General features: G+C 54.5%; 1 protein-coding gene across 1 annotated transcript in view; it reads left to right on the top strand.

The window, feature by feature from the left end:
• Positions 1-990: 990 nt before the first annotated feature.
• LOC149855059 (ATP-sensitive inward rectifier potassium channel 12) overlaps positions 991-7,457 on the top strand; it is a 46,374-nt gene continuing 39,907 nt past the window's right edge. Inside the window, exon 1 of the mRNA XM_090024474.1 lies at positions 991-1,119. The gene's annotated coding sequence lies outside the window, so the exon portion shown is untranslated. The remainder of the gene's footprint in view (positions 1,120-7,457) is intronic.

The following is a 7,457-nucleotide window of genomic DNA, read 5'->3' as shown; positions in this document are numbered from 1 at the left end:
CGTACCCCAATGAAAAGCACTCGACATACAACGCCTGCATCCAACCTCCCGAACCAATACACAAATAAATCAGTAACATTAAAGAAAACCCCCTAAACCTTTTTCCACTGGGATTTTCAACCTCGAGGAGTACCGGACGCCAGACTCCCAGGGGACCGCATAGCCGGCGCCTCGATATCAAGGTGATGGGCAGCAGGGCAAGCGCCCCGGGGTGGCGGGAGCAAATCGATCCGCTGCAGAGTGAAGACGGGCACGGCCGTTGCTTTCGTGCAGCTGTCGCTGAAGGAGCCCAGGACAGGACGGAAAAGAAGGAGAGATGAACGGAAGCCGTAAAGGTAGAGAAAAGGAAGAGGGAAAGGAGAGGAGCTGAAGAAACCCTGCGGAGCAGCCATCGGGAAACTGCTGATGCAGAGGTTCACTTGTGTCTGAGGGATGGGTTTGGAGCACTTGCTGTTCATGGACAAAGGCGGTAGGAGGGAGTGGAGCCTTGTGGGAGCCTGAGGCTCTCTCGCTGGGTGTCTGCGCTCCATTCCCTGTCAAAAGGCTGAGGGCTGGGGAAAGCTCTCAAGCGCTGAACTGCAGCACTCGCTCAGGATCAGATGGCAAGAAAACCAATAGGAGAGACAACAAAAACCCACCCTCCACGCTGAGCCTGAAACCGGCAGCCTCCTGCCAACTCCACGCCACGCAGCAGAGAAGTCTGACATCCCCCGGCAGGAGCGGAGTTTGAACCCAAAGGATATGCGATGAGAGTTTCCCGACGATGGGTCCGCCAGCATCTTCCACAGCCCATCTGAGGATGAAGGCTCCCAGGGAGGAGAGAGTTTGCAGCTAAATTCACCTGAACCTGGATCTCTTGGTCGCTGGGATTTTTTTGGAGGGGGGAGAGGGAAGGAAAAACCCCCCAAACGTTTGTTTTAAAGAGTCTTTTTATGATTATCGTTATTTTTGGAAGAAGGTCCAAGCGGTTGCTGGAATGGAGGGATTGGCTCTCAGCTTAAGAAGCAGCAGCTTGCGAGACCTGGGCGACGGCAGCACAGACCTGGGGTGCCTTACCAGCTAACTGTCCCGGACTTACAGCACAGCACTTGGGATTTGGGGGGCTCGATGCAGTGAGAGGTAAGTGCCAGCTGTAGCAAGAGAGGCAGAGAGACGGTTGCTTTTGGTCCTGTAGATCAGCCTAAACCTAAATCCGGGGGAAAAACAGCAATCTCATAGTGACTCAATCACTTCCAGCCCAAAGGTGCATGTTCAAATAATAATGGGAAGGGGAGAAGGAAGTTTGGCAGAAACGGCCTGTCCGGGTAACTCGGTGCCAGGGCCCCCGGAGGCATTTTGTTTCCCTAACTATAATTTGCAAAGCCTGATCAAGATGATACCCTGCACATTATTTGTGGGAAGGGAACGCTGGCTGTCGGCGTGCTGCTAGTGTTAGTTTTAATTCCTGGGGGTTTTTTAGGGGGGTGGTCTCAGCTCCTCCTAACTCTTTCTCTTCTGCTGTTGAGTTTCTGACCCTGACCTTCCTTGCTTTTGCTTCTGCTGTGAAACTTTCCACACAGCCTCTCTGGGTGAATTTCAGTGTGCGCCCGTGCGTGTGCATACGCGTGCGTGTGTGAAATGCACACTCGGGCGCTTGACCGGCTGATTGTAAGCCCCTGGATTTGTCTTTCCAAAACAGAGGCGAGCCTAGAATGACTTTGCAACCATTGCGAGTAAGTTTAAACCGCAGCCCCATGGAAGGAAAATAATTAAAAAAAGCGACAACAAACCACCTAAAACCGTCCTTCCTCGCTCTACTAGTGTCAGCTCTCAGTAAGAGCCGGCGTAGTAAAATTATTCTGAAAACGAGCTATTATAAAGTCCTTCAGTTAGCACCTTCACGTCTTTCTTGGTGGATTAGAAGTCTCATGTTTTTAGAAGTTGCTCTTAATTATAGACCAGACAATGCTGGGAAGAAAATGGAGTGTGTTTAGCAGCCTTTACTTCCAGTACAGTTACACAGCGTGAGTGCAATCACACAATCCAGGTTTTGTTCTCCTCTCCATTCTGGTTGCAAACCACCTGTTTTTGGTAGAGGGCTGCACAGACTCTAGCATCTATTTTTGATTTCAGTTCTTAGAAAGAGGGGACACTGCTTTGCTGTTCTCTAGCACTTGTTCCTTTTGGCACGTAGAAAGCGGCAGCAACGGTGGCCAGTCCGGGGAAGTTTTGCATTTGGCTTCGTAGCCACCTTTTCTAAAAGTTGGGGGCTGGTGGGCTGTGTCAGCCGGGGACAGGCCCATCTCGAAAACAACGCAGTGTTCGCGTGGACCACTTTTTAAAGGCTCGAATCTAAAATGATCGCTTGTTATTTTCACATCTCACCACCCTCCCAACCCCCCCACACCCCCAGATGTCAGACAATAGACACATGCCAACACCTCCTCGCTGTTTCGGCAGTGGGATCGTCCAAGGGAGGTTTTCGCACTAGTGATGGGTGTTCTGTGAATATCTGGGAGACCAAGATCGTGCTACAGAAATGCGCAGCTATTCATTTTGCTCCTGGAAGGTGGTTTCCCCCCACTTTGAAAACTTTCCAGTCGTGCGGCTCCTTTCTGTGCCTTCCCAAGACCTGAAGGAGCAGCTGAAATTTCCCGCAGTTAAGAGCTAAACCCTCTCTGCCACCAAGAGACAAAAAAAAAAAAATCCCGTTCCGTTTTTCTCGTGCCCAGTTTAGAGGGATCGTCATTAGATGTGTTAGAGATGGATAATAAAATACGGTATTCTCTTAGGAGGGCGCGCTCCTCGCTCGCTGCTTTGTCTCCAGTGTGATGTGAGACGTCCTGCTCTACGCCGTTCTCCCTGTTCTCCCGTTTCCGAGGGGAGCCGCTTACCTCCAAACTCAGCATCTGTCTTCTCTGCCATGATCCCAAAGGACCATGACAAATCCCACCCGGCCCCTGCTCTCTCCGTCCCCTGAAGACGGCATCTTTTTGTTTTCATCGCGTTAGCATTTCCTGGGCCCAAGTGCGTCCCCTCGGGTAAGCACAGTTTTAATCGCACTTACAAGCGTTTTATGATCATTCACCCGCGAAGGAAGCCAGGGCTCAGCTTGAGTTTGGCTCTTGTCACTCCAGTGGCCCATGAACACTTAAACCTCTGGCAGATGCTTTGGCAAAGGGTGCAGCAAAAGATGGCTCTCCACAGCCCGACTTACAAGCAGACCCAAAGAAACTCTCTAGAGGGACTAAGAAGCAAATGCTCCCAGGCTGTTCAGTGGGTTCACCCGGGATATACAGATGCAGCGTACAGAGCAGTGGTGCCAGTGGACATGACCCAGGTCCACACATGCTAAGAAAGGCCCTAGATCAGTGGGTCTCAACCAGGGTGCGGTAGGGTGCCGTAAGATCCTTGTGAGGGTGCTGCGGAGTCCCACACAACGGTAGCACCGTTAGGTGGACAAACTCCTACACGTGGTTCACAAGATAAATCCAGGGAGATTTCAAATAGGAACCCATTGTGTCAGAAACCATTCTGCCCGGTGGCAGCCTTGCTGAGTTCTTTACAATGGAAGAATTGCTCTATTATTTTTCGGTAGTCAAGCAACACATAAAAGCGAAGAGCTGGCGCTTTCCCAGGGGGACCTGGAGTCTAACGCTGGGTGCCCCGAGTCTAAAGAGATTGACAGCCACTATTCTAGCTTGTTGCTAACAGGCAGCCGAGCAAGGACCACGGTTCAGCGGTCAGAGCTCCGCTTCTGTGTTCGGGAGCCGGTTCAGCTACTGACTTACCGTGTGTGACCTTGGGCAAATCACTTTGCCGCTTCCTAGTTGTTTGTTCCTCTCCTAAACAGGGTCAAAGCTGCTGACCCAGTTTGGTTAGAGCGCTCTGAGGTCTGTGCTCGCACGGCAGGTCTTGTGTAAGCACTGTTTGGTATTAGCATAATCCCTCACCCCGGGATTGCACGGCAGCAAGCTGAGGTGACATCTTGGGGCCAGGTTAGGGATGCCTCGCTCCTCCCAGACCTGCAGGCTCACCGAGGTTGCAGATGCTTCCTGGTATTGGCCCAACTTCAGGAGAAGAGGAGCAGCCATGGAGAAAAGGTTCAGGAGAGGGATGAGGCCACGAGTTTCACTTCCCCTAGTGATCCAGAGCATGTGAGGCCAGGACTGGGGCCAAAGCTACCGTTAGACTTTTCCATGTTGACTTCGGGCCAAGATCCAAGTGGACTGAGCGGGTGCATCCCATCCACTGCCCCGAGTGGGAAGGCGTGATCGAACCAGGCTGGCTCATTTCTAGCATCCAAGCTCCATGGTGGGAGATGAAGGGAAGGGCGAGCCCAACTTGGCTTGCATCTAGCATATTTCTTCTGTCATTGTCCAGAGTGTACGGCCAGATGGGGAATATGTGGGTGAGCAGCAGGGGTGCACATAGATGCTCTGCAGCCTCCATGGCCATGGAGTGAGACAGGGCAGGGGTTAATTTTGCCAGGGCACAAGCTGCTCTGCTCCGGCCCCTCTCCTTTTCTAGACTTGTCCACACTAACAGCAGCCGTGGGCTGGATGCCCCGTGCCCTAGGAAGCCCTTCAGCATGTGTGCCAACTCCAGGTCCAGCCGCTCCTATTGCAGTGAGGAGGCAGGTCCAAGCGGAGAGAGATGGCTGGGTTTCAGGAAGCTTAGAAGGAGGCTATCGAGTCTGAGGATACCATTTTTAAGCCTCAACCCACATGCATCTTCCCAAATGAAGATGCAAGGGGGCAGAAAGCCAGGGAGGCATGTTAATCAGAACAGAAGACAGGGCATGTGAAGGTTTACATTCACCTCTGCTACTGACTCTCTGGCTGGCCTTGACCATGTCCCTTTGCCCATCTTGTGCTTTAGTTCCCTTGTCTGTAAAACCGGGTTGTTCCCTCCTCGCAGCGGGGTGGGATTGCCCAAGAGTTGCTGCCTGTGAAACGGTCTCCAGTCTCCGGCGAGGGGTCCCTGTCTAAGTGTCCGCAGCAACTGTTTCAGTTTCTTTATCAATTACTATTCTTACTCCGGGGTGTATCTGCTTCTAAGTAAGTGCCCCTGGGATTAATATCCTGCCTTTCCCAGAGCAGAAGCAGCCAGGCTCAGAGCAAATCCCTCCAGGACGTGTTTCTGGGCATGCCGGGGTGTGAGATGGGGACGTGCGCCTCTTGCTTTGTTTGGAGGGGCTTCTTTTGGTCATGCTTTGAACTCGTACCATCCCAGGCAGGTGCTTGGAGGCAGTGTTGGCCTGGGTGTAAACTGGTGTGAGCCCTGGGAGAGTGGTACCAGGAGTAGATTTGGCCCTTGGCCTCTTGCTCTGAGGTCTGTGCTAGTTTATGATAGGACGCTCCCACTCTGGACATGGAGGCCTCTAGCTGCACTTAGCTACTCCAGATGTGGTGGGGAAGGGGGTGGTGGCAGCAGCAGAGGTATGACGCTGCTAACTCCTGCTCTGGCAGTGAAGGGTGCTCCTTGGCGGGCTGCAGTGCATCTTGCAGGACGGTGGAGGGGAGTGGCATCCTGCAGCCCAGCCCAGCTTTGCCTGAGTCCTTCGTGGAAAGGCAGTGGTGCTCAGTTGCTGATCCTCCCCCCGCAGCCTCCGGCCAGGAGCCCCAGTCAGGGCCTCCCCCTCCAGAGTCACCTATGTAATGCACCACAAAAACCCTCCCTGTCTTTGGTACTTAAAGCATCCAGCACCAGACCAGCTGCTTCCTCTGGGACAGCTGTGGGCTTCCTTTGAACAGGTGCGTGTGCTGCAGCATTCGCTGCGCACACGCTGAGTGTCGGAGCAGAGCCGCAGCTCAGCCAGCTAGCATCCCTAGGTTTCGCGTGGGATCGGGAGCCCCTTTGGACGTGCACTGGGATGATCACTCCGTGCGTGGAGCAGCTGGCTCCAAGTAGGGGCCGCTGATTGTTTTCTCACTCTGCCACTCGGAGACTTGGTGACCTTTGGAAAGCAAATTGCTCGAGCTCTCGGTTCGCGGTGTGAAACGGAGCTCGTAGGGCTCCTCCGAAGTGTTTTCACGTCCCGGCAGCAGGGCCCAGCTCACGGCATCTCCTGTTGCTCCCTGGGTGGGCCCTGCTGTGTTTCATAGCTACCAATTTGGCCCTCCCAACAGTGCTGCGATGCAGGTAGAAATGATCCCCTGTGCTACAGATGGGCAAACTGAGGCAGGAGGTGGCTTTAAAAGGCCCAGTCTAGAAGCGGAGCCCATGACTGTGCAGGGAGGTGTATTCCTGGTACTGGGCTTGTGAGTGCGTCTGGGCAGTGTGTGGGGCTGCCTCCCCGGCCTGCAACGAGAGGTGCGCTGGCAGCTCACACCGCATCTCTGGAACAAAGCGCAGCTCTTGCACTTTGCTGCACGTTGTCTGACCGGGGCTGACACCAGGCCTGGGGACACCAGCACCTGCAGCAGCAGCAGCCTCCCTTGGAAGAAAAAGCCTTGCATTATGCTGAGCGTGGGAGTGGGTGGGTAGGCAGGGAGAGGGGAAGGAAACAAAAAGAAGGGGCTCTGCTGCCAGATCCATCTGATGCCTCGGGCCTGGCCGGGCGCCCGGGGAGCAATTATGAATGATCTGAATTAAGTGGTTGGTGCACACCTGCGAGCTGTTGCCACCTGGGCAGGCTGCTCAGAGATTGGCAGGACCCTGGGTGCTGGCAGGGGCTGCACGGAGGGGAGCTAGGGGCAGGGTGGAGCAGTCGGGGCACTGAGGTATGTACCCAGGTGAGGGTCGAAGGGCAGGGCAGGGCAGCGCCTCTAGCAGAGCCCTTGGCAGGGGACGCTGTCAGTGCTGGGCACCCCAGAGCCTAGCTGAGTATTTGCTGTGCCTCCTTTGAGGGAGTTGGGGCACATCACCAAGATCGCCAGTGCCCCCGGGCATCCTAAGGGCCTCTCCTTAGCTCCGCAGCTGTTCCCTTCCTCCCCCGGCTCCAGGGAAGCCGATGAGGGGAACGGGCACCCATGTCGAGCTCTGGATGGGGGTGGAGGTGGGTGAGAGTGCCAGGCGTCAAGCTCACCCACTGCCGACCGTGTCCTAAAGGTGGGCTGGGATCCAGCGGTCGGTCTCTGCTGCTCCGTGGTAGCTCTGGGTCCTTGAACTCGACTTTTGCCAGCTGAGCTGTGACTCAGCACCCGAGGCTGCCCTTGCTCCTAGACCGTGCTCCCTCCCACCCCACAACCACTGGCCCCGGGTTCACCTCATCATTAGCTGTATCTGAGGGCATTTGTACACATCACTTGCCATTTCTTGTGCTGCAATGGCATGACTGTTTGCAAGAGTGGGTTTTCCAGATGCTTGAAAAGTCTTTCTGCGGGGGTCTCTCCTACTGAGTAAAGCGCCCAGCTTGGTGGCTAAAAGCACTGTGCGGTTCTCGTGCACGGAGGCACTTAGGGGGGTTGACTGGGCTGGGACAGAAGCAGAATAACTCCAAGGCTGAGGGCTGTAATGCCGCTGCATGGAAGTAT

This window comes from Crocodylus siamensis, chromosome 12, assembly GCF_052110815.1.
Source record: "Crocodylus siamensis isolate JL-2025a chromosome 12, ASM5211081v1, whole genome shotgun sequence".
NCBI lineage: Eukaryota > Metazoa > Chordata > Crocodylia > Crocodylidae > Crocodylus > Crocodylus siamensis.
This window is presented reverse-complemented; position numbering and strand designations above follow the sequence as displayed.